Genomic DNA, 24,769 nt, shown 5'->3' with positions numbered 1-24,769 from the left:
ACCAGATCTGGAATAGATCAAATCTGAAATTTTTAGTACTAGAGAAAACAAATCTTGAAGCAAAAAAAAATTGAACTTGAAAAAAAAGATGCTCCACGGCTCGTGATCTTGTCACCTAGATCTAAGCCTAGAACTATAACTTAAAAAATTACAACTCAATTGCATAAATCATAAACATAAAAGACTGAATAAGAATAAAAGAGTGATTGCATTAATTGACATAAAAAAAAACTATTACAAAAGTGATTAAAGCAAAAATAAAGAAGAACTAAAACTAAAGAGTGAGAGAGGGAGAGAGAGAAGAAAACTAAGCATAAACTAAAAAATAAACTAAGGGGAATAATAATTAGGAGGGGGGAGGAAGGGGCTTTTATAGGGCTTTTGTCTTGCCTCCTTCCTTCTACAAGTCTTCTTTAAGAAAAGAAAGAAAATAAAATAAAATAAAATATTTGTAAAAATCCTCATTCTCTGAGATATTGTGTGAGGAAAGAGAGAATCCGTTTTCAAAATTAACAAATTCTATTCCTTCCTAGCAAATATTAACCAATATCTTGCAATCTTGATTAAATCAGAAAGGAATCTCTACATAACATCTTCAAGATCTTGTGAGGTGGCAAGGAGAGAGAATAATCTTCAGGATTTTGTAGGAGAGAGGATGTGGTACCAATGAGTGGGTCCCACCTTTGGACTAGTTCTTGATTCACTTTAAGCACTTTCTCTTATAAACTTGGAAACTAAAAAAAAAAAGAAAAATAAAAGTAGTACTATCCAAAGTGGGGCAAAATGTATACTTATATCCCTAAGATTTCACATATTATTGTGCTCATCACGTGTTCTTTGGGATTCATTCGATAATGGGGTAAGTTCGGGAGAGGATTCTGGAACTAGGTCAATAGTGTGCTGGATGTCATGCATAGGCGGTAACTCATTAGGTAGTTCCTCAGGTAATAACCTCTCGAATTTCCTCAACAAGGGTGGCACTTCTCTATGAGCCTCAGTGAATAAGCGTGACCTATCGGTATTACTCTGTACGGCAACTAGAGCATAAATCACCCCTGACTCTTGACGCTCTCCTTCAAATTGTTGTTGATTTAAAATGTTGAGTGTTTTTATGGGGGTGTGTGTGGATGTACTTTCCTTATGTTCTGGAACCCTAACTTCCTTAGGGGCACTGGGGGTCAGTCTAATCTTCTTCCCTTTGAACTCAAAGACATAGGTGTTAGACTTCCCATAATTGGTGACATTCTGATCATATAACCAGGGTCTACCTAGGCTAATGTGGGCAACATCCATCTCTAGGACATCACATCACACTCGATCCTCATATCCTGTAAAGTGTAGGGGAACTAAACACCTCAGATTAACGGGAATGGTGGACTGATCAACCCAAGCAACCTTGTAAGGCTTGGGGTAGAGTTTAGGTTTGAGGCCCATTCGAGCAACAACGCTCTTGGTGACCACATTCATGCAACTCCTGCTGTCTATGGTAACACGACAGTTCTTACCTTGATGACATGTGTAAGTGATGAAAATATTAGTTTGTCGCCAATCATCGCTACTCCTACATTGTGAGACCATACAACACACAAAGCCAAGCTTGAGGTCACCGACCTCCTCGGTGTCCTCATTAGTTATGGTCTCATCAGGTCTATGGTCCTCATACTTATGGTCCTAAAACCCCTCTTGGTCACCTTCTTCAGGGGTCTACTCTCCGACATAAAGATTCCTATTGGGACACTCTCTAGAGAAGTGACCAAACCCGTGACACTTGAAGCACTATTGTTGCCCACTACTCTTGGGTGCTTCTCCAAAAATTCCTTTACCCTTTTTGTCAAATTGACGTTGTGGTGTAGCAGTGGGTTTTGGGAATCCAGTTGATCCTTGGGGTGATTTTCTAAATTGGGACTCCCCAGCTTGCTAGCTCTTCCTCTGAGAATAAGTTCTCATGGATGATTCCACCTTAAGGGCTATCCTGAAGGCCTGTGGAACGTCTCGCACCAGGTGGGGTGCCATACGAGACTGAATTTCGGAGTTGAGTCCGGTAAGGAATCTGGATAGTGTCTACTCAACATTCTCCCGAATACGGCTTCTAATTTTCAATTCATTGAACTTGCTTATATATTCGGTCACAGTCAACTTTTCTTGCTTCAGGGTATTCATTTCATTCAACAATTGGAGCCTATAAGTGATAGGTAAGAATTCCCTCTTGAGCCGCTCTTGTATCTCGACCCAGGTAGTGATTGGCTCAAGTTCTAGGTGGTCCTCCTGGTACTCTAGGTCTGTCCAGAAGTCCTGGTAGCTCCAATAAGTTTGAACTTAGCAAATCGGTAGCGGACTTCCTCTAGCATATCGTAGAAATCGAAGTACCTATCTATCTACTTGATCCAATCTAGAAGGATCCTAGCATCAATCTGACCATCATAGGTAGGGGCATCTACCTTAATCATCCGTCTGACATCAAAGCCCCTATCAGGATGCTTATAACCCTCATCATCTCCATTTTAGGTTTGGCGTCTTGGTGGTGGGCCTCGACCCCTACCACGCCCTAGGCCTTGAAAGTTATCCCCTATCTGGTCATAATCATAAGTTTGGTTATTCTCATTTACTTCCTCAAGGTTAGGGCCTCTCCCCTTGGGTTCAGTGCCAGTTGTGTTACGGCCTTGCCGTCCGTCAGGGTTTTGGGCACTTGTCTCAAGGGTAGCTAACTTATCTGTAAGGGCTTAGAGATGGGCAGCTTGTGTTTCCTGTATGGCTTGGACGGCTTTCATGAATTCAGCCAGTTGCTCAGATTGGGTGGAGGCACTAGGAGGGTCAGACATATCCTGGTATGCTCTACTACTATGAGTGGACATAAGGAGATGGGCAGCCAAGGTATGGTTGCCACCAACGACTCAAGGTCTACTTAGAATCTCCAATTGAGACAAGTAGCTAGCCCTTTCAATCTTGAGGTAAAAAATCTCCCTCTCAAGTATGTTCTTTTGGAGGGAATAACATCCAATGCTATTTGGTCCCACCAACTTAAGAAAGAAAAGGGTGTCCTCTAATCTATTGTACTGCTCTCTTAGCTCATGCTCGACTATGGACAGATGGTGACGAAGATTAGACCTCGAAAGGTAAGACATGTAAACAAGGAAAAGCAGTACCTAATTACCCTAAACCTAGACAAAATCATACTCTAATACCAATATGAAGTATGGGGTTCCTAGGTTATTAGGTTTCCTACAAGGTTAACTAGCCAAGTAGGGTAGACTCAAGGGGCTTGGGTTGGATAGGGTAAGGAAAGCTCAGCAAACAAGATTGACATGCAAGTAAAGTGAGATTAATGAATAATGTAACAATGAACAATAATCGTCTAAGCATAAAAGCACATAAACTCACTCAAGTTTCAGGTGAGAATATGGGGTAGGGAACATGGCAGCAACTATGTGATAAGTTTAGCACGAGTCTATCAAGACATTAAGCAAACTAAGCAAACCAAACAATGCCCAAAATCAACCAACTAATGAAAGGTATAACAGCAAAATTTTCTTTAGGGAAAACAATAAGTATTGGCTTAAAAAGAAGAAAAGGTAGATGTTCAGATTTCAGTGGGGACTAATGGAGGTAATGGGAGGCCAATAAATGTAGAACAGGGGGGTTCTTTACATACTTCCTTGTTGTCTGAAGTCTGAGGAGAAAAGAAGAACCCGAAGTCTTCCAAAATAGAGGTGCAATCCACCTTATTTGATGAAGAAAAAAATTTCAGCTTGATGATGAAGTGTCTAGCAGCAGTCCGATGGAGCTTATACGACTGAGATGGCCTTCAATCTGTTGTGACTAATGGCTGCAGTAGTATAGAAGTACCGAGAGGGACAGAGAGTGCAAAGGGTGAGGTGAGATGAGAGAGCAGCAAGAAGAGAAGAGGGGCGAGAGTGAGAGGTGAGAAAAGGGAGAGGGTAGAGAGAGAGAAATTGTGGGGGGGGTTGGGGAGTTCTTTTTCTTTGAATATTCTTCATTCATGGAATTAGAACCTTGGCCAATGGTCTTACATAAATAAGAGACTAATTACTAAAATGAAAAGATTATTCTAGGAATGCTATTTCATAAACAAAGAAACTTTCTAAAAAGAACTCAATAGGATAATTACTTAGTTTCCTAATTAACTTAAAAGACTTAAATAAACAAAATCCTAGGAAATAAAACTACTAAACTATCAGATTTGGTGGAGACCACACAATCTTGGAAAATTTTGGAAGGAGAGGACTCGATCCAGTACTGGAAAGGCTGCATCGAGCCTTCCTTTCTTCTTCTTCTTCCCTCCTCTTCCTTCTTCTAATCCTCCAACCACAAAGAAGGTTGTGTCTTCTTTCTTTTGCTGTACGTCTTGATGTCCCCATCAGCGACAAAAGAACCATCTTTCCTTAAAGTGTAGGAAATAAAATCTACCCTCTTCTGCTGATGTGGTATTCCACGAAGGAGAAACCAGCATAAAATTTCAATATTTAAGCAATGCCCAGTATCCAAAAAAAAAAGAAAATATTCAAGCAGTGAAAGACCAAAAGTCTACTAAGATTGCAGAGAACGCATGTTTCCAAGAACCTATGTTGCAACTTGCAACATGGGGAAATCTCAGGTGGCTTGCCAATCCACTGGTGATGACTGATCTGAAAATGGCTGAGAGACTATTGTCAGAGGTTTAAAGGAGTAATGTTATGTAGGATCTGATTCACAGAAAGAGATATCCCAGAATAATTTGGTTCATGAGGTGCCTATAAGCAATGTAAGGTTCAGTCAAAATCTTCAGGTTATCTAGTACGACAGTTGAGAAGCGTGCTCTTCAGCAATTAGGATTTTATTGTCCGCATGTTACCCACATCCATGATTTCATGGAATCTTTCACCGAGCCGGAAGTGTATGATCCACTTGAATTAAAATCAAGCGCTCGCACTGTCGGTTTAGCTGTATTGATAGGAATCATAGTAGTTAGTTTCACTTTGGGAGATTCTGATGGAATCTTAACTGTGGAGGTGATAGAGATCTCTCTGCTAAGAGACAGAGGAGAGCAGTTACTACATGATTTATGAATTCCTTTCACTGGAATATGTGAAAGATGGGATTGGAGCAGAAGAAAAGACCACCCAATCAGGTTCAATTCACAGAAGATAAATTGTAAAACACCTCTTGGTCCACTACGTTGAAGTATGGAATGACAATGAAAAAACAAGGATGATGCTTCTAAATACCCAGTCCCACATTGATTACCAATGAGACATTATATCCCCTTATGTACTAGTCAGTCCCTCCACCCAATTGTTCCAGATTTTTCTATTTGCTAGTTAGCATGGCTTCCCTTCCTGACGATGGCAATACTAACAGGTATGCTTAGTCCAAATATAGAAACAAAGAAGCAAATTTTCTTCAAAGAGATTAGAAATTCAGATTGATATATGAGCAAAATGTCAGTATTACTACTCACAGGGTTTTAAATGATCATACCAAAAAATAATAATAATTAAGATTTTTTTTTTAATAACATAAAATACTGAAAGTCAGCAAGGCATTAACAACATAAGTAAGCATTACTCAGGTTGCTACTTCATGATATGGCGTGGACTTTTAGATGGAATGCAATTCCAGAATGTTTGAAGAGCAATACTGGATTCTCAATTATCTTTAGGCTGCGTTTGGTTGCAAGGGAAATGGAAAGGGAAGGGAAGGGAAGGGAAGGGAAGTGAAGGAATTTTTTTTTCCCTTTTGAGTCGTTTGGTTGCAATAGAAGTAAAGTGAAATTTATTTCCCAAGAGTTATTTGGTTGGATGTAAAATAGATGTAAAATTTTAAAAACTAATAATCCAAGATGCTATATATATTTACTAGAAGAGGCAAAAAAAATTTAAAAGGCTTAATAGCCTCAAAGCCACCCTAATTTATGAATTTGAAAAATGAAATTTCAATGAATACAATACATTGGATGCATGACTTCATATGATATACAAGTTTTATTCTCCTATTAATTATCATTACAAACAACTTGTACTTAATTCTTTGTTCAATAGTGACTTTCTCACTCCCTTTAAGCAAATTCAAAATTTTTATGGAAATTTTTAAGGTAAAGAAGACTGATAGTGGGCATTTCCTTTTAGAGCCATTGTTAGGTTGTTTTAGAAGCTCTCCATTAATGCAGTGCACACAATAGCAATTAATAGATAAAAAGAATCACTCTCTCTCTCTCTCACACACACACACATAGTACATTCAACTACTATTCTTTAAAATATAAACAACAATCAGAAAAGTGTAAACCTCTGTCTATTTGGATTGCTGCTTGTGAAGGCATATGGTGATATAATGAACTGTGAACCCAAATACTAGAACTTATAAAAAGAAGTAAAGCTTTCCCAACAAGTACAGTGACGATCCTTGGAAAAATGTTCAGTGATCATATTAGAAGTTTGTTTTCAACTAAAACACTTTGTAACTTTTCATTTCATGGAAATGAATAGAAAAATCATATTAAGTTCATCTGATAATAAAAAACTAATCAACTTCATTCATGACATTACTGTTCATGAAAAATATCTAATGTTCAAAAAGATCCCAAGCCCAATTGCATTACTTTAAACATTTTGGGTTGGAAGGTGGGTTTGGACCATGGAAGTAGTGACACGCAATCCTTTTGCACTTCTACCTGCAGATTAGGAGATCATCAGTGCTGACTTCTGTTTAATTCTAGATTCAAAGGGCTGACATAAATCCATGCATAAACAGATTTAAAAAACAGAAATTCATACATTTGCTGTGAATTTAAAGCCAATTTTGATCTCTCCCTTATAAGTATCATCTTCAGGCACAACATTATATAAACTTGGTTGCATTTCTATGAATCCCTTGTCATTTCCTTCAGTTGGTATCCCTCCTAGATGACCTCTGCATAGAACAAACAAACACAAGAAGAAGAAGAGGAAGGCATTTAAGAGATGCAAGAATTTACCTATTAAATTACAAAGAAAAATTTTCATGTACTGTGAGAACTCTTTCTGATTAGTAAGAAGTAGTTCATTCTACATTTTTAAGGAATGAAACAAATTCTATTACTCATCCAAACATAATTGATAAATGGATATGTGTTCATTTCGGTGCAAACTATATGAACTCTGATGCTATGGCAACTAAAACCAAGTCAGTGTGATCTAAGTGACAACCAATCGCATCCTAAATCTGAATAAAACAACTAATGATTGTATTTATCTTACCACATCAATGGCCTTGATCAAGAAACCTCAAGATCCACCTCCTCCATTGCTCCACATCCCTAACTAAAAATGCCTTTGCTTGAGGTTCATTTACCATGAGGAAATCAAAGACGATGTCAAGTGTATCTTCGCTAAATCCATCTACTTGTTGTATAGCATCCAACAATGCTTTAGGAGAGACATGCCTCTCTTGGTAATATATCTATCTTTAATTGAATTACTTAATTTTTACTACTTCTGTTGCCACTATTGCTCTCTTGACTTTACGCTCACTAATTGCCAAAACTACACTGTGGACTAGCTACATAAATGGGTATCGCTTTTGCCTGTAATGTAGATTGTGGTAACCTTAGTATATGCCCTGTCTCAATCTCTATTTCCGCACCCCAATACCAATATTAGTTCAAGCAGAGCTGTAAGGCATGGCTTCAATGACATTGGCCTCATTACCTATATAAAATGCATTTTGATATTTATAACCTGAGATGAAATTAGTTTTTTCACAAAGCAGTGAAGGTGGGTTGGATGTTTAAACTAACAGAAACCAAATCTCTATGAAACATTTCATCAAACACTTGATGAGCAGGATCAATACTCACATACCAATGTATTGCAAAAATACACAGCTTAGTTACAAAATGAAAAAGAGATACAAAATGAAGAAGAGAATGAACATAAGTGAAGAAGAAATCAAACCTGAGGAAGAGATTCCAAATTTTCTCTTGAGGAAGAGAACCAACAACTTGTAGAGAAGGAAAACCACTAACAGAATGAGAGTCGCGTGAAAGAGATCGTCTCACCCTGCTTGAGCAAGATGAGAGTCGCCTGAGAGAGAGATCGCTGAGAATCACGTGAGAGAGTGATCGTCTCACCCTGTGCGCAGGGTGAGAGTCATGAGAGCACTGAGAGTTGCGTGAGAGAGAGATCGAGTCATGAGCGAGGTGAGACTTGAGAGTCGCGAGAGTGATTGAGAGACAATGAGAATATGGTTTTGTTTTTTCTTCCTAATTTGGTCGGAAAACAAAATGGGAAATTTTAGTGTATATGTGAAATTTTTTTTACATGTAAAATATATTTCCCTTCCAACCAAACATCTCAATTTATTTTTTCTGGAAAAAAAATTTCACTTTACATAAAAAATTTGCATTCCCCTGGCAACCAAACAAAGCCTTAGGGATTATTGGTTGTTGGTGCTAATGTTAATGGTTTTATTTTTGTGGAGTTTCAGCTATAGTTGTTTTGGACAAATATTTGAGACTTTTATCTGGATCTAGTCCGCACTTTGTTTTGCTATACTTTCTTGTTTATGTCTATGGATTTTAGTTCTGTTGTGGCCCTATGCACACAAATCTGGTTTTCTCTTTTTCTATTCCTTCTTATAAATTCCAAACCCAATCCCTCACCCCACCCAAAATAAAAAATCTGGTCCTAGAGGATCCCTTTTGCCATCACATGCAGATTCATGTTAAATAATTAGTGAATGAACTCCCCTGCCCCCTTCCCCTTCTCCTTTTGTAGGTAAGACATGGGCGGGGAACAGAAATATTAGCTAGTTCACAACACTAAACAAGCATGAAAAAATTCACCTTTTTATTTGAATGAAGTTCACATTGAAATAAGTGTCAAGGGAGCAGTAGCGGCAACTTGCATATAGAAGATTAAATCACCATTAAGAAATTTGTGAAGTATGAATCGACCTCTTTTCTTTTGGGGGAGTGTTTAGAAAGCATACTCATCTTAAATACGCAAAAAATAAAAAATTATATTCAGAGTCATTTCCTTGCATTCCTTTTCAAAAACATCTCACCCTTTTGATGGGAAAAGTTCTTTTCAGCTTTTACAATGTAACATTGAACGTCCAAATGGTGTACTTCTGATGCAACATCCTTACTGATGGGTTTGCATCATTCAGTAAGGCCAAAACTTCCTTGCAGCTCTCAATTGTTGTATCCGCTTTCTGTCCTGCTCAAATTTTCTCTGCAACATCATTTGGTAGAGATGGAAGTTAAATGGTATTATGTTGTCTATTTACTGACTGAGTATCTTAATATTATACAAAGCTCAATGTAGTTTTGTATGGACTATTTGTGCATGGAACTATTGAAGTGTATTTCGTTAAATTTCCTGTTTAATTATTTTTTTATCTTATTTTAGTTGAATGACTTGGTTTTCCACTTTTACATATGGGAATTCTGAAATGCAGTGGTTTTCTAAATTTCCTGTTTAATTATTTTTTTATCTTATTTTAGTTGAATGACTTGGTTTTCCACTTTTACATATGGGAATTCTGAAACGTAGCGGTTTTGTTAAATTTCTTGTTTTTTTTTTTTTTTTTTTATAATCTTATTTCAGTTGAATGACTTGGTTTTCCTCTTTTATATGTGGAATTTTGAAATGCAGTGGCTGCTACTGCAATGGGTAAGAGAAAAATAACGTTTGAAAAGACCAATGACAAGAAAAAGGTGAATGTGACCTTTTCCAAGAGGCGAAGGGCATTTTTGGCAAAGCCTTGAACACCAGTGGCCTCTGTAATGCCAAGATTGCCATGGTTGTCTTCTCACTTGCAAGAAACCCTTAGACTTTCGTCTCCCAGACCTCCTCTGTTGATGTTGTTATTGATCAATACCTCCATAACATACCCTTCAAAGAAATCACTGAAGCTAAATGGGAAGGGAAAAAGGAGAGGGAACAATTGGATCAATATTCTTGTGAGGGAAAGAACGTGGGTTTCTGGTTGGATTTGATTGATGTTGATAATTACAGTTCTTTGGAGGAGTTACAGCTTTTGAGAAGCTCTTTGGAGAGTCTAAGAGGAAATGTTTGCCAGAAGCTGGACGATGCTCATAATAAACAATTGCTAGAAGTTGAGGATGAGAGCAGGGGTGTTGCACCCTTTGATTTTTTTACTGACCTATCATCTTGTCCTTTGAGTTCTGCTGATAAGAGTAGGGATGTTGCAGCCTCTGATTCTATTACTGACCTATCATTTTGTCTTTTGTCTTCTTCCCTCATCATACAATAATTCATAGGGGGAAGTTGGTAAATAAGTTCTAGTCCGTTATGTGATATCCCAACCCAACTCAATGCACAAGTGCCAGAGATGTGCAGATTATGAAAAAGATCCCCAATCAGAAAGCCATAAGACAAGGCACTCCAAGTGATGAAGCTGTGGCAGGAAAGGTGACCGGAGAACCAAACAATCTCAAACCAAGGAACCTTAGTTCATAGCAATCGATTTTATAATGTGTAACCTACTTTCAAATTGGCATGAGATGTCAGAATATTTCTATGTGGGCTTATATTAATTGAGTTTTTATGCTTTAATAAAACCAGGTTAATTATATGGTCTAATTAAGTGAGACATACGGGCTTTAATTAGTTTAATATGGGCTAACTAGTGTGAGCTTTAGTTAACCATTGGACTTGTGATGAGTGAGTCCATTGCGAAACTTTATAAATAGAGAGCTAAGTCCCTCCTCTAACCCTAATCTTATTCACAATGTGCATTCTGCAGAGAAAGGGAGAAAGGTAAAGAAATAGGGCTTCTGATGGCTTCCTCCCTTGTACGTTCAGGTTCCTCATCTAGCCAGTGATCATAGGGGAATAGAGGAGAAGTACCTTGTTACATGGATCAGAAAGTTTTCCGTTGTGCTTTGCTTTACTATAGATCCCAAATAAGGTACACTTTTATTGTTTATAGTTTCTATCACATTGTTCTTTGTGTTTTTAATCTATCTATGGTGATCTATGGGTCTAAGGTTTATATCTCTTGTTGAGAATTTAATCCTACATATGGTATCAGAGCCACCATAGATTAGGTTTAGAACCATAATTATGTTTGCAAGGGATAGATTAAAGTTTCTGGATTGAATCCATGGATTATGGGTGATTAGGTTTAAACCCTTAATCAAATTTATGAGTGATGGATTATAGTTTTTGAATTGGATCCATAAATTAAATATGATTAATTTTTTGAAGCTCTAATCGATTAGGGATGATTTTTTTTAAAACCCTAATTGATTAAGGATGATTAGGTTTAAAACCCTAACTATAGAGGATGAATAGTACCCATGGTACTGTTCATGGGATTAAAAATAAATGAAAAAATATCCTAATGGATGATTAAAGTATTAGACAATGTTATTCGCATCTAATGTATTTTAGGGACAATTTTTAGCCCCTTGTCTTCAAGTCTAAAATTACATATTATTTGGTTTGATATCAGTGATATTAATTATGTCCCGGTATGAGAGAGTTTCATGAATTTGATTAAGTTTTAGCCACCACAGTGGTCTTCTTCGTTGAATTTATGGAATATCAGTCTTATACGGTAGTGGGATGTCTCTAGGTCTAATGCATAATCATACACCCAAAGGAGATGATTGTATGTTAGTACTTAACGGGTCACATAGATAGTATATGGTTGAAAATTGATTAACCCAAGTAGTCTATACACCTAAAGATGATAGCCCATCAAAGGTTGGAATATGTTTTCATGACCACTGATATATGGAGGGTTCTACAATTGCATATTATGAATTCAGCCCAAAGGTGTTGATGTAATGATGTTTGTGAACTCTCAATTGGTGTACTTATATATTTTTAAGTTACACAGTACTCACATTACGCTAAACATTGTTTATTTTTCTGTCACCTTTTCTATCAACAATGATATAGTTACTATTGAGGTTCTTACTGGGTCCAATTGCAAGAAATGGAAAGATGATGTATTATTTGCTATAGAAATGGCAGATGTTCACACATTCCTTATTATGAATAAACTAGCAGATCTCACTTATCAGAGCACTGATGATAAAAAATTGGTGTATGCTGAATAGGTAAAGAGCAATCGCATATGTTTCCTGTCCATAAGGAGGTCAATCAAAGATCACCTAAAAAGTGGTTTGCCTATTGATTGCACTGCTAAGGAGATGATGGAAGCAGTAGCACTCAGGTACAGAGTCTCATCAAATGCTGAGCTCTTCTGCAAGAACTATTCAATTTGAGGTATGATGGTTCTGGAGGTGTTAGGGGCTTTATCATTCGGATGGCGGATTACCAAACCAAACTTAAAGCCTTAATTATTTCTCTTCCTGATCCTTACATTGTCCATCAAGCCTTAAATGCCCTTCCTTTTGAATTTGGGATCATCAAAATCAATTATAACTCCCTAGATAAAACCTGGACCATTAATGACTTAATCTCTAGAGTTGTTGCTAAGGAAGAAAAACTAAAGAAGGTGAAAATCCACACACCCTTGTTTGCTTCTAGCTCAAGTTTTCATAAAGGTAAAAAGCCTAAATCTCATACTAATAACGTAGCTCAGGAAATCAAAAAGGAGTCTGGTCAATCTAGCAATTTGGATCCTAAGAAACTGTCTTCTAAGAAGGAGGGTGGTCATTGCTTCTTTTGTAAGAAAAAAGGATCATACGAAGAAGGAATGCCCTAAGTACAAGATTTAGTTATCTAAATGTGAGCATGCAGGTAATAATTCTTTAGCACTTGTTTGTGAATCCAATTTATTAGAAGCCACATCCAGTTATTGGTGGCTAGATAGCGGTGCAACTAATCATATTGCTTTTACCATATAGGGATTCATAAACCAGAGGAAGCCAAATAAGGATGAATCAAAGCTCATTGTGGGAACAATGAACAAGTTGACGTAGAATTCGTGGGAGATGTTATTTTAATTTTAGACTCTGGTTTTAAATTGATGTTAAGAAACACTTTTTATATACCGTCATTTAGGTGGAATTTAATTTATGTTTCAGTTTTAGACTTGTGTGATTACCATTTTGAAATAAAGAACGCTATGGTTAATTTGCTCTTCAATTCAAATAAAGTTGGTTACTGTACTATGTCATATAGACTATATAGATTGTGTTTGGCTCCTCATGATATTTATGTCTATTATAATGTTGAAAGAAATCTTCCCAAAAGGCCTTTACCTAAGGAACAGTCTTACATGTTGTCGTATAAAAGGCTTAATCACATTTCTAAGGAAAGAGTTGAAAGGTTGATAAAGTCTAACATCCTACCCACTCTTGAAGGTGACCTAGAGACATATGTAGACTGTTGTAAAGGAAAAATGACCAAGATAAAGAAGAAGTCGGCAATCCATAGTTCTGACCTACTAGAGGTCATTCACACTGACATCAGTGGACCCTATACAGCTACCTTATGTAGAAATTTTTATTTCATCACATTTATTGATGACTATTCCCGATATGGTTATTAAAGAAAAAGTTTGAATCTCCTAATAAATTTAAGATTTTTTAGGACTAAAGTCAAAAGATAGTTGGGAAAAGTTATCAAGGTTGTTAAATCAGACCGGGGTGGTGAATATTATGCAAACAGAGATGCTGGACAACTTAAAGGATTCTAGGATAGTAGGTCAATTTACTATGCTGAGAGTCCTGAACAGAATGGGGTGGCCAAAAGGCGTAATCACACCTTATGGATATGATAAGAAGTATGGTTAATAGGGTAAATTTACCTCAATTTTTATGAGGTCAGGCTTTGAAGACTGCCCTTTACATCCTTAACTGAGTCCCTACTAAAGTTGTTCCATTAACTCCTTTTCAATTATGGATTGGATGGAAACCTAGTTTGAACAATCTTAGAGTTTGGGGTTGTCCTACAGAAGTAAAGTTGTATAATCCAACTTTGAGCAAGTTGGACTCCAAAACTACTCGTTGCTACTTTGTTGCTTTCCCTGATCATTTGAAAGGGTATCGATTATATAACCCTTGGGAATGTACTAGAATTGTGGAATCACAGATAGTAAAGTTTCTGGAACTTGACGTGACTGATAAGAGTAGTTGTTTTTAGACTATAAAGAATAGTAGTGAGGTTGGGACGACTGTATCATTTACTCTACCTATCTAAATGGACTACACCGATTGTTGCACCTATTGAGTGAGATACAAGAGCATGTTGTAGATATAGCTCCTACTGAGGTCTCTTAGGTGCAAGATGAGGTTGTGGAGGCTCCACTTAAGAGATCCACCAGGGTGAGGAGGTCAGCCATACCACAGCCATACCACCAGACTATATGGTCTATTTGGGAGAACATGACTATAATCTTGGTTGTGTGATTGATCCAGTTTCTTATTTAGATGTTATTTCTAGTCCTCAGTCAGATTTGTGGTTGAATGCAATGAAAGATGAAGTGCAATTGATGAAATATAATGGTGTTTGGGAGCTTGTTGAGTTACCTGAAGGTTTTGCTATGAATGGTTCTAATCATCTTATATGTAAACTTAATAAGTCTATTTATGGGTTCAAACAAGCTTCTAGGCAATGGTACTTTAAGTTTGATAGTGTTGTGACTTCATTCAGTTTTGTCAAAAACCAGGTAGATTAGTGTATATATCATAAGGTCAGTGGGAGCAAATTTATTTTCCTAATACTTTACGTGGATGATATCTTGCTTGTAAGAAGTGATCTAGGATTGTTGCATGAGACAAAGCAACTATTATCTAAGGAGTTTGACATTAAGGGACCTTGGTGATGCATCTTTTGTCCTTAGCATTGAGATCCATAGGGATCGTTCTTGTCGACTATTAGATCTTTCTCAGAGGGCATATATTGATCGTATTCTGGAGAGATTCAGTATGCTAGATTACAAATCTGGAAATGTTCCAATTCTCAAGGGTGATAAACTGAGCTTATTACAGTGCCTTAAAAGTAATATTAAGAGAGACTTAATGAAGAAAATACCTTATGATAGTGCACTTGGAAGTATCACACATGCTCAAGTTTGTACTAGACTAGATATTGCTTTGGCAATAGGAGTTCTAGGCAGATATCAGTCAGACCTTGGTCACGATCACTAGGTTGCTGCCAAGAAGGTTTTGAGGTACTTAAAGGGGATAAAGAATTATATGCTGATTTACAGACGTATTCAATACCTATAGCTAGTACGGTATATAGACTCTGATTTTGCTGGTTGTCAAGATGATAGAAAGTCCATATCAAAATATATTTTCTTAATGGTGGGTGGGGCAGTATCGTGAAAATGTGCAAAACAAAAATTGATAACTTCTTCAACTATACAAGCAGAATTTGTAGCATACTATGGAGCAGCTACTCAGGAACCTCATAAGGGAATTGACAGTGTTTGATTTTGTGGCTAGACCCATCCAGTTGTACTGTGATAACAATTTTGCTATGTTGTTTATTAACAACAATAATGGTATCACAGGGTCCAAGCATATGGAGGTCAAATATTTGACCATAAAGGAAAAGGTTAAGAAAGGTGATATCACAATGGTGCATATTGGTACAGATGATATGGTAGCTAATCCTCTGACTAAAGGCCTTTGCTCTTATGTTTTTGAGAGACTTGTCATTAGCATGGGCTTAGGAGCATCATGGGATGCGATTGTTTAATGGGAGATATTTTATTTTGCTCTATTGTGTAATAAAATTTTCATCTGTACTTTTAACTTTTTGGTAATTTTGGGATTATATATTAACTGTCTTTTGCATGCAATTCTGTTAAATAAAATGCAGCTTTGTTATAAATGTTGTATTTAACGCGTGGGTGTTTTATATGTTGGCATGTCTTAAGGTATGTGTTAACCTTGAGCAAAGGCTGGGGCATTCAGTTATTAGTCTTAAGGTATGTCTTAAAACACATAAAGTATAAATCGAGTTATTGAAAATAAGACATACAAGTTTATTGGAAACATAAAGAATTTTCTCTAATGTAGTTGTACCACTTAAGGGAGAAAAAATTGGGCTGACAAGGGGATAACACATATGGAACCATTATGTGGGTGTTATCCAGTTGCAACACTACCATATTGAATCCATGTCAGTAGAGTTGAGAGCTCTCGTGACCATGAAGGTCCTGTGTCATTTACATGATGCAGTCACTACCGTGATTCAGTGTTTGAGACTGTATGGGACAAGATTGACTATTAGAGATGTCTCTAGACCATTTTAAAGACATGTGCATTAAGGTAATGATTAGCCTGAGATTGCTTTTTAAGGACAAAATAAGTTTTCAAAAATTAATAGCAATTAATATAGCCTAAGTGGGAGAATGTTAGAATATTTCTATATGGGCTTATATTAATTGGGTTTTTGTGCTTTAATAAAACTAGCTTAATTATATGGTCTAATTAAGTGAGACATACGGGCTTTAATTAGTTTAATATGATCTGGCTAGTGTGGGCTTTAGTTAACCATTGGACTTGTGATGAGTGGGTCCATTGAAAAACTTTATAAATAGAAAGCTAGGTCCCTCATCTAACCCTAATCTTATTCACAACGTGCATTCTAGAGAGAGAGGGAGAAAGGTAAAGAAACAGGGTTTCTTGTGGCTTCCACCCTTGTACATTTAGGTTCCTCATCTAGCCAGTGATCATAGGGGAATAGAGGAGAAGTACAGTGCTATGTGGATCAAAAGGCTTTCTGCTGTGCTTTGCTTAACTATGGATCCCAAACAAGGTATGCTTTTATTGTTTATAGTTTTTATCCCATTGTTCTTAGTGTTTTTAATCTATCTATGGTGATCTATGGGTCAAAGGTTTATATCTCTTTTTGAGATTTTAATCCTACATGAGAAACCCTACTTAGGTTTCTTAGATTCGGTTCATATTTTAAAGCTTCCCACTATGTTATTTAGTTCATATTTTAAAGCTTCTCATTATGTTTATAGCCTTGTCTCCATAAAGTTTTCTAGTGATTTTACTGCTATTGGTTTTTTTTTTTAGAAGGTGGGGGGAGGGGTAGGAGTTCCTGGAGAGATCAACAAGGCCATATTCTGGAGCTTAATTATACCATTTGGTCACCCAATCTAGCTCTGTTTTGGTTACTCTTGATGGATCAATGACTAGTTAAATCTAGTATATTTTTCTGATATTTCAAATGAAGAGGAATACTGCTATGTTATATTATCTAGGAGAGAGTTTCTCTTTACACAGGGTAAAGATATTTCTTGCCAATCAATGGTCATAATTTCTCCTCTTCCTCCCTTATTGCACGAAGTGCTGAATCTACCATTGGGTGTCCAAAGAGTCCAAACCAACAACAGAATAAATGATGAGTGAAGAAAAGCTCCATATTGGGAGTTTGGGACATCACTATAATGCTCTGAACACTTTTACTTGACCATTCTAAGGTTTTCAAGGGCCACTTTTCGATCTTATTCCTGTGGTGAATTTTTTTTTTTTTTTTTTTTGATACCAAAAACTCTTGACCCCAAACATAAGCACTGATAGATACATACTCCATAGCAAAAATCCTAATTCTATCATCTCTGGCCTTCACAGCCATAGCATTAACACGACATATACAGTTATCCAAATTTTCCTTCCAAATAACTAACTTAAAACATTTCAATGAACTTTCTATGTTAAACAAAATATAAAATAGCTCTGATAGCCATTTACTTGGATCTCTTTTTGAGGAAAAAAACATCATCAGCTCCCTAGAGTCTGTCCTCACCTCTATGGATTCATCCCCAATACTCTTGCTTCTTCAAGACCTTGAAGAAGTGTAGTTGCAGTGTTGCAGAAACTTGGATAAATATGCTCTGGGTCATGTATTTCTCGCAGCAGTATATTTTGAGTCGTTGATTCTACTTTGATACATATTTATCCAAGGTTGTTTCTTAAACCTAAGTTCTTCAATCCTTACTATCACTTTAATCCACAAACCTATTAAACATCTTCCTTTTGATTTGCTAAATAATCTATATATATTTGTTGTTATCTTTCACTGTCCAAACCTGGCTGCCTAATAAATCTTGCAATTTCCTACAAGTTTCTGTTTTTGTAGATATAGCCCGACTTGAATCTGATTTCTTCTAATAATTTTTGGTATGTAATATCATCCTGATATGAATTTGGGTTTTCTATTTGAGATTCAGACGGGGAAATCAGAATGGTTGATTGTAAGCATTATTAGGTGATTATAAGAAAGAAAATCTGTATGCTGTTGAGTTGTTAAAATATGCAATTATAAACACTACCTTCAGCAAGGATGAATGGGCATCCATTTTGAGCCAATTCAACAAATCCAAAAAAAAAATATGTCCTGAGGTTCTCAACATGGAGCAGCTCACAAATAAGTCATAAATAGGTAGTTGGTCTGCTTGGAAATTGCTCAAGGATAGGACAAATGGCCAGGGTTAGTGTCCTTGAACACAAGCTGTCCAACCTAGAGAGGGATAATGGCTAGCCTTAATCAAGGTGAAAGGTTCTCATGACATTATTTATTTCTTTGACCTATATTTGTACATGCATAGGTTGTATTAGGATGTTTAGATTGACACCAAAGGAGTTGGAATGAGATGCATAATTCTTGATGGGTCCACTGTAGATCAAAAAGTAGCTACAATTGGAACTTGGAAGCATTAAATTCAGTTTTTATTGCAGTTTTTTTTTTTTTTTCACACATAGTTGTTTAACTATTGGATATTTTCCATCGAAAATGAATGGTGTTGTACCTTACGCAGCATATACAAATGTGTTCCCAATTTGATATCATAGCCGACTTCCATCACCTTCCATGTTCTAAATTTATGTAATAAATTCTAATGCTCAATCAGTTCAAATAGTTGAATAACTAGGTATGTATCATAATCTAATTTTTGACTGGCCTACAATGATGAAATCAATTAAGAAGTTGTGTTCATAGGAAGCATTGTTGGCTTAAAATCTGAAATTACCACTCAGATGTTCTCTCAGCTTGAGTTTCTAAAGCTTTTTGAGGTGCTTGAGCCCAATTCATCTAATAGCTCCCGAGTGCATAAGTTAGATTCAGATCGACCACAGCCCTCACTAAAACCAGTTAAGCTCATTGCCAGCTCTACTTACAATCTGTTGGTCTAGCTCTGACATGACCAGGCTGTGTGGTTGAAATCATAAGTGGATCACACATCACTAGGAAATTCTATGGATCTGTTAACTAAAAAATGAGATATGTAGATCACATTTAGGTCATTGTCACAAAAAATGCTTCATAAAATGCAGATGCAACTAATGCACCAAAAGGCTGTACTCTATGATCTGAAACTTGAACTTGGAATTCTTTAGTACAAACTGATAGGATTAAGTGACTCAACTGCCAGTGGAAATTCACAATTGAGTGTCAATTTTTCTTTTCTTTCCATTTAAAATTTTAGGCTAGTGAAATAAGGTATGAATTGAACATAGCCCGAGGAAAAGGAAATTACATTAGAGGGTACTACTGTCTACATTACAAAGAATGTGCCTCAAGCTTATCAGCTAATGAGTTTTCTGACCTATATGTCCAAGTAAAAGAAAATTACCGTGCTTCTTATTATAAGAAAGATATCTCAAACGTCTTGTTTTCTACTGTCTTGGAGCCACTGAATCACCAACTGAAATCCCTTTCCACATAGACCTTAAGCCACCCATTCGTATGGAAATCTCCAATTCTTGAATAATTTCCCTGAGCTCAGCAGACACTGAATCAGCAACACCACAGGGTTAAAAAATACAGGGAGAATCTGCTTGATTTCAACTTTGATTTCAAACCAAAAAATTTCAACCCGGACAGAAGCAGACTTGCCATCTTTTTTCTCATGCCGTCAATAATTAACTCATCATATATGATCATATCTGATTCTCTTAGAAGGCCATATCTTTCATATGTACAAATACCTTTCTTCCTTCCTCTGAAGTTCCATTCTTGCACATACCATTCCATTCAGCACTTGTATCACCTTATCAGCATTACCTCACTTACAAGCATGGACAATGGTAAGAGTGTACTTGAACTCCATGGCCCCACTAGTGACACTTGCTAAGCAGTCACGAACTAACAAAAGTGCTGCATCAATCTCTCCAATTTTGCAGCTAACTATATGTAGATGAGTCAGGTCTAACATCTGAATTTTTCATCTCATTGAAGAGTGATAATGGTTCTTTGATGTCCCCTCTGCTGTGAAGAGCCCCAATAAGGATATTGTAAATTGCAACACTGGAATATCCTTTTTCTTTCAAGTCTTTATACATTTGTAAAGCTGTCAGTTCTCTGTCCCCCTTTTCAACCAACAATGAGAAGAACTTGGGAAGATCCAATTTGGGATTTATAGTAATAACGTCAGGGGGACCCTCCTGAGCTGTGATTTGGAAAACCTTGTAATCGTTGTCAACCTGGTTCACATTACATAAACCTTCTATCAAAGAATTGTATATTGACAGATCAGGTGCGATAGCCATATTGCATTAGATCTTTCAGTAAGTCACAAGCCAAACCAACCTCCTATTTGCCACAAATGCTTCAATCAATGAACCATAAGACAGCCTTATCTATCAAATAACCCTTCTCTCTCATCTCCTTAAAAAAAATCATTCCCCTTGCACAAACCTGTGATCAAAGTTGTGTAAGCCATAACATCTGGTTCAACCCCATCCCCATACATTTCTACCCAAACCCTTAAATCCCATCAGCCCTGCCTGCCTTACACAACCCTTTAATAGGATCATATAAGTAACACAATCTTCCACAAACCCATCCTCTTTAAAATCCTCATGAACAGACATTGCCAAATCCAAATGGTCCATTTTTACAAGTGCATCCATGATCCTATTGTATAGGAATACTCTAGGTTTAACTCTGACTTTCAGAGTTTATTGATGTACTTCCTCAATGTTCATCACTGATCAAACTTGAGTACTGTATCATAGAATCTCTGGGCTTCTGCTTTACTCTGTCATCTGGAGAGTGTATTGAATCTAGTTAACTAAAAGTCTAACAATTTTTTCCTGGCATTAATAAGTAGAGTCTGCACCTTATGACCCAAGATGGATTATTTCGGAATCCGCCAGAGACTGGAGTTTCTGAACGTTAGAATCAAGAACAAGAAACCAACAACTAATTGAGTTTCTCAAACTTCTTCTAGACTCCTGTTCATTTCATGATCATTTCCGAGTCTAAGGGAGTGAATGTGTGAATTGTTGATACTCTCAAAATTAGGAGGCCATGAGTTCAACTCTCTTTGGGGGCACACTACCCTGCTAGTGCAGTTACAAGTCAATGTGCAGACCAATGAGAAGGTTTGCAAATCTATGACACATCTATGTTTGGAAATCTTAAATCTGTTAAAAAACATGTCAACAGATTTATCAGTGCCTTGAAATGCATTCTTGCCAGATCAGAGACCAAAACGGTTGGTTTGGCCTGTGGAACTGTAAATGGAACTTGTCCTCCATCTCACCCCAATAATGTATGGAGTTAGCTGGAAGATTACAGTACCATGTGAAAGCTGCTCTGGTCAAGGAATTAGGAAACAGTCTCAACTTCAACACATCATTTGCCCCAACTGTCCCACATTGTACAGTAAATCGGGCGATATGTTCCACTGTTGGCATATTATCTTCTTCATAAAACTTGGAGAACTCGGGAACTTTAAAATTCCTACTAGCATCAACCAAATCCAAATATTCAGGATATGGTTTCCAATATATCAGTTTGGTGATTGGATGAAAAGCAGGATTTTTTTTTTTTTTTGGATGAATAAATAATTCATTACCAAGGAGAGAATAATATATAGGGGGGAAAAGGGGCGGAGGGGGAGGCCTTAAGCCAACAAATAGAGCCCAGCCCAAGGGGAGAGCGCCACTAACAAAACAAAAAATCTACAAGAGGAGCAACAAAAGGGGGGGGGAGACTAACTTGCTTAGCATCCTCAAGGAGGGTGGAAGAGGTCAACCTGGAGGTTCTAAGAAGTAATGATGTGAGAATTTTTGGGGGAAATAGGGAAAGGGTGGAGTTTGAGGGCGTGGATACCCTTAGCTTTAGAGGTAACATCAACGCAGATAGCTTTCCAAGTCGAATCTGGGGATCTAGATTTGGAGGTCCATCTATGAATGTCACGCTCCATCCACAGATGGTTAATAGCAGCACAGAATGCCAATTTTCCCACAGTGTTGCAGATGGTAGAGTCTAAGAATGACATGTCTATCCATCTGCATTCTCTATCAAAAGGAAGGATGGGTCTAGGATTGGGCCAACATTTGAAGAGAACAGATTTCCATATAAGAGAGGAGACTAGGCAAGAGAAGAAGAGGTGGAGAATATCTTCAGCCCCTAAGGGGCAAAGATAGCAAGAGGGGTTAACCGGGATGAGACGGTGGATGAGAAAAGATTGGGTTGGAAGATAGTTGGAGAGGCATCTCCAAAGGGTGAAGCTATCGCAGGGAATTTGACTCTTAAATCACCAGCTTATGCCAGGAACAGTTGGGGAAGAGGTCTGAATGTGGGCCCAAGCCGAAGCAGCAGAAAATGAGCCATTGGAGGAGGGAACCCATATACATTTATCCTCTCTACTGTGGTGCCCGGGGGGAAGAGGAGAAGAGAAGCCCAAATGTCCTCGAGGGGAGGAAGAGAGGATGGGGGAACCGGCCAGTGGGAGAGAGAATTGAGGAGACCCAAGCGTTAGAAGGAAAGCCGGAGGAGTAAATGACTCTGGGAGTGAGAAGATGAGCAAGGATCCCCGAAGGTGCAAGGGGTCTTTCCAAAGGGAGGTAGAATTCCCATTCCCAATGGAGTGCGAGATGGTAGTGAGAGCAATGGGTCTATGCTCGAGATTCTTCCTCTAGATCATGGAAGCATATAGGATGGAGGGGGTAGTCCAAAGGGAATTGAGCTTAAACTTTAGCTGACCGGTTGTGTTTGTACATAATTTTTCAGATAAGCTTGAGTACCCCAACCATATTAGCCTCCTTAATTCTTTTAATTCCTAGACCACCTTCAGCTTTGGGAAGATAGACCTTTTTCCAACTGAGGGGCCTAAGGAACCTAGAAGACTCAGTGCCTTTCCAGAGGAAGGAGCAAAGGAGACTCTCAAAGGACTTGGTCACCAAGGCATGGAGGATGAAGGTACCAGACTAGTAAAGACATATCGATTGGAGAACCGATCTAATCAAGGTAAGGCAGCCAGCGAAAGAGAGGAGCTTGTCTTTCCAGAGCTGGAGCTTTTTCCTGAGGAGGTCAAGCAAAGGGGTGCAGTGGTGGGCAGAAAGCCAAGAAGAAATTAGGGGAAGACCCAGGTATTTAATCGCGACGGAGCCCAGAGGGATGCCCAAGATGCCACAAAGGGCTTCCTTGGCGTCAGAAGAGATACCTAAGAGGAAGATATTGGACTTAAGGAGGTTGATTTTCAGCCCCGAAAGAGATTCAAAGATGTGAAGGGTAGACATGATGGTGGTGATGGAAAGGGGATCCGCTTTGGAGAAAATCATAATGTCATCAGCGAAAGCCAAATAGGAGAGGAGAGCTTTACACTTGGGAATATGAGAGATGAGACGAATGTCAGTGGCAGATTGAATAGATCGGGATAGAATTTCCAAGGAAAGGGAGAAAAGGAGAGGGGGAGAGGGGGCATCCCTGACGAATGTCGTTGTCACACCCCGTTCTCACAGAACCGGACCGGTGACCGGGTTAACTCCGGTTAACCCAAACCTGCCAGGATCATCTAATATAGTACCCAGCCACAACATACACACATCTAAGATAAACGTTCAAAAGTTCAGCGAAAGACTTAATTTACCTGTAAATACCCCCAATATACTTGATACCCAAACTGTAGTTTATAGATAAATACATGTGGGCCCGCAGACATGATATTTACATAAAAAGAATAACAATTCACGTATCAAGTACACAAAAAGGGGTCATCAAAAGAATCAAAAAGTAAAACCCTGTGTGGCGTCAATACTGTGGTCCCGCAGCACAGCCCTCGCACGTGCAATCTGTACCGTGCTCATACTCCTCGGGGACCCACCAATCCTCATCGGGAAACTCAACTGTAGGGCCCGACCCTTGATCTTCAAGCTGGTGACCTGTAAAATCATCTAAAAGAGGTGCGCACGTGGGATGAGCTCACTAGCTCAGTTAGTGAAAAGAAGGACCACACAACAATCAACACAACTATCACATCCATATGCACTATATGCTATGCAATTCATTTTAAATCTCATCCACCTAAACAACATTACTAAGTCTTTGGTTTGGTGCTACTACAACCACAGTGCGCGTATGCTCTGGGTACGAGCCGTGAACTCCATCCCACGATACGCCCATAGGGCTATCGGAGAAGGCCCACCGTGAGTACTCGAAAAAGTAAAGCATGCCGACTACCGGCTCTCAACATAAAAGTAAATGGCAAAAAGTAAAGGTGCTGACTCTAGCAATTTAAAAGCAGTACGATTGGCCCTCTTAAATATACCACTGAGGTTGCCGACATCCTAATGACTAGCCAAGCGTATGTCTAACCGCCACAGTGACCCGACACCCTCGACCACTGCTTCCCCAAGTGATAACCCCCTATTGGGAAGGGTCGTAGCACGGGAAGATGATAATCCTAAACCGCATGCTCCTATATGACATAGTACGATTGCATAGTGCCACCGCGTCCCATTCCATAGACCACCAATGCAATCATGTCCAAGCCGACTATGGCATCTAGTCTAATAATTCATTATGCACAGTGATCCCATCATTCACCATATAAGCACATCAATCATTGAGCATTGAGAATGTAAAGCACAACA

The 24,769-nt window shown here is 38.1% G+C and overlaps 1 pseudogene; it reads right to left on the bottom strand.

The window, feature by feature from the left end:
• Window positions 1-19,375: 19,375 nt before the first annotated feature.
• The window catches only part of LOC122070227, a 41,207-nt pseudogene continuing 35,813 nt past the window's right edge, over window positions 19,376-24,769 (bottom strand).

This window comes from Macadamia integrifolia, unplaced genomic scaffold, assembly GCF_013358625.1.
Source record: "Macadamia integrifolia cultivar HAES 741 unplaced genomic scaffold, SCU_Mint_v3 scaffold86, whole genome shotgun sequence".
In the NCBI taxonomy this organism is placed as follows: Eukaryota; Viridiplantae; Streptophyta; class Magnoliopsida; order Proteales; family Proteaceae; genus Macadamia; species Macadamia integrifolia.
The sequence above is the reverse complement of the archived record's forward strand: the minus strand, read 5'-3'. Positions and strand labels throughout refer to the sequence as shown.